Genomic DNA, 7,764 nt, shown 5'->3' with positions numbered 1-7,764 from the left:
GCAATGAGGTGCAGGCGCGGCTCCGTAACGATCTGTCCTGTGCTAGGCCACTGTCAGGATCCCACCCCTGACAGGGACCTCCCTGAGTCCTTCCAAGCAACCTCTTCTCTCACCAGATGTTACCTGGGCAAAACCCAGTCAGCTTCTCCCTAACTTCCTATCCAACCCCCAGTTTTACCAGAGTGTGAGGAGTGGCCTAATACATAGAACCTTTTTGCTCCCCCTGGTGGCCAGAGTGTGAAGTGTAATGTGTGACTGTGATACCTGGTCAGGTGAACTCCTTTAGGGCCATCAGACGTACCATCAGTCCCCTTAGCGGCGGAGCGACAATACTGCAACTACCAGGACTCTGGGGCGCTGCACTTACACACGTAGACCCATTCATCTGTGCACATATCAGTGTGTTTCTACGGACCGTGTGTCCCTGTTCCTAATGCTAGGGGTGCCCTAGCTTGCCCTGTTCCCTGGATTACTTCTTATGGTGAAGTTGCAAGGGCCACGTACCGTGCCTTTGCTCCTGATGCCGCCCTTAGTCTGTACCCTTCCCCCACCCAGGGAAGAGCGGAGTAGCAGTGTACCGTAATACACCAACCAGACTAACAAGGTAATACAAACAGGGTTAACGAAAAATACCAAACGTAGAAATATACTATCACATACAACAGAGCAGAGGTATATGTATGTTTTCTTGTACCCAGGGCAAGAATTCAGTTTGCCCCCAAGCACATATGCGATTTACACACTTAGTCACGTGTCGATGAGCTGCTCTCCCTAATTCTCTCAATATTCTGTGAAAAACTGAGAGAATCTTGCTGTCACGTGACCATTAGCATGAACATCACATATAAGTGAAGCGGCCATGTGATGACTGATGGAACCTGCAGAGCTGAATCCTGACAGTGAGGATATTACACGCTATTAGGATTGGCTACAGAGCTTCATTTTATAACTAAAGGGTGCGTTCAGGCTTGAGATCAAAGTCTGCAGTCATTCTATGTGACTGCAGGCTTCTGAATTCTCACAGCGCACGCACTGCACCCTTTTAGGATTCTCCCTTGCCAGTGGCAAGAGTGGACGGTCATGTCAGCACAAATATGTGATTTGTATATTTCTGACCACACTCTAACTAGACTTGTCCAGCCTCTCTCAATTCCATCTTCTCCAGTCTTCTTCAGCACATCCCCACACAATGCCCTTAAAAATAGGAGGGTCATTACTGTTACGGAACTGCAACACAGGACTAGGGTAGAAGGGGGAAAACTAACCCTGCACTATGACTAGGCTGATACCCTACGATGGAGTGGGCGACCCATTCCCAGCTAATAGACCCACCAACGATCCTAGGTTAATCTCAAGCGAAGACCTATAGCTAGGGGGAAGGGGATCCCTGAAAGATATAATGACTGGGTACAAAACGGGTTACCACCTAATAGAAGGCACAGAGAAGGCTGCAGAAACCAACTGAAAACAAAAACTAGACTAGCAGAACAAGAGGTACCAGCACTGTACAAATTATACACACCAAAGACAAAGCAAAGCACCAAGCTAGAACTCAAGCTGTTGTCCAGCAAGGACTGGGAGGCAGGTGCTGGTTAATAAAGAGTGATACAAACACCTGACCCAAGACCAACCCAGCACCAGAGGAAAAAGACCAGCAGCCAGAACACCACAAGAAAATGGCGGATAGTCATAAACTAAACAGAGTCTAACAATTATAATGCTCATGAATAAAAATATCTGCCCTATGCCGAACCCCTAAATAAATAATTGCCCCTCACTATATTCCCTGCACAAGATATGACCCTCACACTGTCCCTCTTATGGTACATGCCCTCCATACTGCTCCCCCTTTCGATACTGGGCCCTCTATTCACACTGTCCTCTAACACTCCACCCCCCTATACTGCCCAGTCTCTATGCTGTGCCTCTTCATTACACTCCTACTTGGCATACTGTCTCTTCATGGCTGTGCCCTTACATTGTTCACACACTACTCAGTCTCTATTTTGTCCCCACTCACAATTTCCTCCCCCCATACTGTCTCCTCATGTTTCCCCTTCCCTCCTCATGTACGCATCCCCCTGCTAACCAAACTATCTCCTCACATATTTAACCCCTCACTCTTTATATTGTCTCCTCACACATCCCCCCCAATTCCCCATACTGTGTCTGCACATATCCCATCACACTTGCTCCCCATAGTTCCTTCTCACACATCCCATCAGCCTCACTCCCCATACTGACACAAATTTTTTCCCCTTGCTACTCATACTGTGTCCACACCCATTTTCCCACTCACTCCCCACAGAATAAATCCACCACTCCCCATACAGAATAAATCCATCCCCTTCCACACAGAATAAATGCACCCCACCCCACACACGGAATAAATTCCCCCACACACACTGAATAAATCCCCCCACTCACACACACTGAATAAATCACACACACACTGAATAAAGTACACACACACACACACACACTGAATAAATCACACACACACTGAATAAATCACACACACACACTGAATAAATCACACACACACACTGAAAAAAGTACACACACACACTGAATAAATCACACACACACACTGAATAAATCACACACACACACTGAATTAAGTACACACACACAGAATAAATCCCCGCCACACACACACACTGAATAAATCCCCCCACACCTACACTGAATAAATCCCCTACACACACTGAATAAATCACCACTCACTGAATAATGGCTCACTCCCACTTGCAATGAAATTGGACAAATGCAATCCGATTAAAAATCAGATTGCATTCGGACCAATATTATTCTATCATTGTGTGTTCATCTGCGTTTTTTTTCCAGCTCTGATCAGATCAGGAACAGACTGGAAAAAACTTACAGCATGCTGCGATTGTAATCAGAAATCGGATCGCATCCCGCAATAGAAGTCAATGGGTGTGAGGAAAAATCACACAGCACATGGACCATGCGAGTGCTGTCCGATTTTTACACACCGATCTCTTTGGAAAAGCCAGCAATTCATGTGCCGCGTACAGTAAAATCACAGAGTAACAGGTTAGAATAAAATAGATAGAATGTATATATACACGCATAGAATACATAGATATATAGATGTCAGTGACACACACATATACAGTGCCTTGCAAAAATATTCGGCTCCCTGGAACTTTTCAACCTTTTCCCACATATCATGCTTCAAACATAAAGATACCAAGTGTAATTTTTTGGTGAAGAATCAACAACAAGTGGAACACAATTGTGAAGTTGAACGAAATTTATTGGTTATTTAAAATATTTGTGGAAATTCAAAAACTGAAAAGTGGGGCGTGCAATATTATTAGGCCCCTTTACTTTCAGTGCAGCAAACTCACTCCAGAAGTTCATTGTGGATCTCTGAGTGATCCAATGTTGTCCTAAATGCCTAATGATGATAAATATAATCCACCTGTATGTAATCAAGTCTCCGTATAAAAGTACCTGCTCTGTGTTAGTCTCAGGGTTCTGTTTGAAGCACCGAGAGCATCATCAAGACCAAGGAACACAACAGGCAGGTCCGTGATACTGTTGTGGAGAAGTTTAAAGCTGGATTTGGATACAAAATGATTTCCAAAACTTTAAACATCCCAAGGAGCACTGTGCAAGCGATCATATTGAAATGGAAGGAGTATCATATCACTGTAAATCTACCAAGACCCGGCCGTCCCTCTAAACTTTCATCTCAAACAAGGAGAAGACTGATCAGAGATGCAGCCAAGAGGCCCAAGATCACTCTGGATGAACTGCAGAGATCTACAGCTGAGGTGGGACAGTCTGTCCATAGGACAACAATCAGTTGTACACTGCACAAATCTGGCCTTTATGAAGAGTGGCAAGAAGAAAGCCATTTATCAAAGATATCCATAAAAAGTGTTGTTTAAAGTTTTCGAAACGCGCGTAGGGGAAGTGGCACCATCATCTGGGCACTGGTAAGCGAACTTATATGTATTCTTGGTAATATCAATATACATACTTTGTAATCCCAGCTACATAAGTATGGGCATATTATATGGTTTATTTCTGTGCATACTTTGTAATGCATTCTAGGTACCCTTGGTTTTTGAAACTTTAGGGCTGTGATATCCATTTGGCATAGTGATGATTATTACATTTAATGGTACATGTATGTGATCCTTGCTTTGTTTGCCCTGTGGTGGTGTCATTCCATCTGTTTGGCTCTAATTGTAAGCACCATTGGATATATTTTTTATTTTTGTACTTGTTTTGTTTGTATGAATAAACTTTTCTATCCTTGTTCATTATACACATTTTTTTATATGTTCAGGTTCCCTTTAATGTAGCTTGAGGACAACCACACCAAGTCACCAACACACACAGGTCTGGACCCAGCAAACTTCTCCGATCAGCCACACTCTTATATTTGGACCCCATCTTCCCCAAATTATCAATAACCCCTTGCCACACAGACATAATTGATGATAAAAATCATTCTTCTTCAGGTATTCCAGAAGAATGATTCCTTTTAAATGAGCTGAACTGAGAATGAAACCCGCATGCCCCGAAAAACGGGGACTCACCAGTAGACTCATGACAATAATTATTTACCGCAAATTCAGCTAGAGGTAACTAGGTAACCCAATCCTCCTGATTCTCAGACACAAAATACCTAAGATAAGTTTTAAGATTCTGGTTATCCTGTTCAGTTTGCCCATTAGACTGCGGGTGAAATGCTAAAGAGAGCGACAGATAAATCCCCAAATGAGTGCAAAACGTTCTCCAAAATTTGGAAATAAACTGCACCCCCTAGTCAGAAACAATAACGGTAGGGAGCCCATGTAACTTTACAATCTCACTGATGAAAATTTGTGCCAAGATCTTTGCGTTAGGTAAAGTAGGTAGCACAATAAAATGTGACATTTCCCTGAATTACAGCATTACTTTCTTACACGGTTAGATCAGTGATAAAATTGACCAATAAATTAGTCCAAGGTCTACTCGGAATAGCCAATGGTTGGAGAGACCCAGACGGATGAGTATGAGAGGTTAGCAGGCGGCTACATACTCCCGGACATCCTGATGTACCCCTGACCAAAAATACAGAGTATGAGGATCTGTGGTGGCTTTATTACCAGGATGTCCTACCAAGACCGAATCATGATCTTGACTAAGAACTCTCACATGGAGATTCACAGGTACAAACTGTTTCCCGAATGGACAGGCAACAGGGGCATCTCCCTGAGCCACAACAACCTCTTTCTCAAGATCGTAGCATGTAGACGCAATAACCACCCCTTTTTGTAGTATACGAAAAAGGTTCCCAAATTTATTTCCACCCCAAGGAAAACAACTAGATTAGGCATCAGCCTTATTGTTCTTGTTCCCTGGCCTATATGTAACAAAAAAGTTAAACTTGGTGAAGAACAATGCTCATCTTGCTTGGTCAAGGTGTTAAGACGTTTCACAAAAAGACGTTTCAAAAATTGATGCCACTCTTCAAAGGCCCACTTGATTGCCAAGAGTTCCCTGTTACCAATGTCATAATTTCTCTTCACAGATGACAGTTTTTTTTGGAAAAGTATGCACATGGATGCCATTTACCATGAGACGCACCCTGCACCAATACAGCCCCCACCCTCACTTCAGACGCATCAACTTCTACAATAAAAGGCTGAGTTACGTAAAGCTGTATATAAATCAGCACAGATGCAAAATACTCCTTCAAAGTATGAAACGCCTCTATGGATAGACCAGACCACTTTGAAAAGTGTGTCCCTTTCCTGGTCATATCCATCAGAGGATTGGCCACTACCGAAAAGTTTTTGATGAATAGTAGTTGCCGAAACCCAGAAGCCTTTGTAACTCTTTCAAATCCTCAGCACGATGTCAATCCAGTACAGCCCTGACTTTTGCTAGATCGGTGCGAAAACCAGTAGATAATAAAACATATCCCAGAAAAGAGATCTCATCAACTGAGAATATATATTTCTCTGGTTTGACAAATAGTTTATTGTCTCTGAGTATCTGTAAGACCTGCCTGACATGTACCTGATGTGGCTCAAGGTCAAGTGAATAAATTAACATGTCATCAAGATAGACTACCACAAATCTACCTACCAGGTAACTAAAGATGTAATTTACAAAGTGATGAAAGTGAAGTCAACTCAAATGGCATCACAAGGTTCTTATAATGTCCCTCAGGCATATTGAAAGCTGTTTTGCTCTCATGCCCCTCTTTAATATGAATTAAATTATGGGTATAGGTCTAGACAGTGTATATGGTTTGAGGACCTGGACGAACCTAACTCGCTCAAGTTAAACCCCGCCCCACTATCCAGAAAGGCAGCAGAAACAACCACCTTATTTTTGCCCAGATGGATTTCAGCAGGCAGAAAAAATTGAGTCCTACACATGGAGGTGATTTGTACACCCGCGTTGCTAACCTTACCACAACCCGCGCTCCATAGTTTTCCAGTGGCTGTTTACAGTAAGATAGGGGAGGACACGTGCCCATGAAATGGTCCTTTCTTCCACAGTAAAAACATACTCCCCCTTTGTGCCGAACAACAGGCTGCTTTTCCAAACTACATACGGAGCGCGGGGACGTTCCACTTAATGTCAGTGGACCACCTCCAAAATGCGAAGACTTTCCGTAAGCTTGATCAGTACCCTTCTGTTATGACCCCAATGGCAGAGGGTCTCAGAAATAGTTTCTAAGTCTGCAAACACAAAAACCAGCTCATAGGGCAGTGGTAACTGATCTGACCATATATCTAATCCTAGCACCACAAATAACAGCAGCCGGGGAACGTGCCTACGTTGATTCTAGACGTCTCGCGCCAGCCGGAGAACTAACTAACCCTAGAAGGGAAAAGAAAGACCTTTCTTGCCTCCAGAGAAAAGACCCCAAAAGTTGGATACAAGCCCCCAACAAATAATAACGGTGAGGTAAGAGGAAAAGACAAACGTAAGGATGAGCTAGGTATTTAGCAAAGAGAGGCCCAATAGCTAATAGCAGAATATAGTAAGATAACTTATATGGTCAGCAAAAACCCTATCAAAAATATCCACGCTGGATATTCAAGAACCCCCGAACCGTCTAACGGCCCGGGGGGAGAACACCAGCCCCCTAGAGCTTCCAGCAAGGTCAGGAATCACATTTAGTACAAGCTGGACAAAAATGAGAGCAAGCAAATAACCCAAAAAACTAAGAAGCAGGACTTAGCTTAATTTTGCACGAACCAGGACCAGCAGATAGGAGCAAACAAAAAGGATCTGATTACAACGATGCCAGGCACTGGACTAAGGATCCAGGAGGTTTATATAGCAACACGCCTGGACTAACGACCCAGGTGGGTGCAAACTGAGGAAAGAAAATCCCGGAGTCATATCACTAATAACCACCAGAGGGAGCCAAGAAGTCTAATTCACAACACCCTTCATCCACTTGTCAGCCCCAGGGATTTTCTATTTGGCACCACAGCACTCCCAAGTTCAGTTACATTTCCCTCATGCATTTCCCCATCCAGCATCCTCTGTATGAAAGGGATTAAGGCACACTCCCCATTGCCTATTTCGGGCCATAAGCTTGAAATCTTGTGCGACCTCATGTTACCAGAACGATATGTACTCCATGTGCCTCCAGCCCACTACAGCTTGCACCCGAACTTCACACAAACCTCACAGTTTCTCTACTCAGACTGACTAAACCAGGAAATGCTTCTCCTTTTTGCTTAACCTGGCCTACTGCCATGCTGGACTAGT

Source organism: Ranitomeya variabilis, chromosome 1 (assembly GCF_051348905.1).
Source record: "Ranitomeya variabilis isolate aRanVar5 chromosome 1, aRanVar5.hap1, whole genome shotgun sequence".
NCBI lineage: Eukaryota > Metazoa > Chordata > Amphibia > Anura > Dendrobatidae > Ranitomeya > Ranitomeya variabilis.
The sequence above is the reverse complement of the archived record's forward strand: the minus strand, read 5'-3'. Positions refer to the sequence as shown.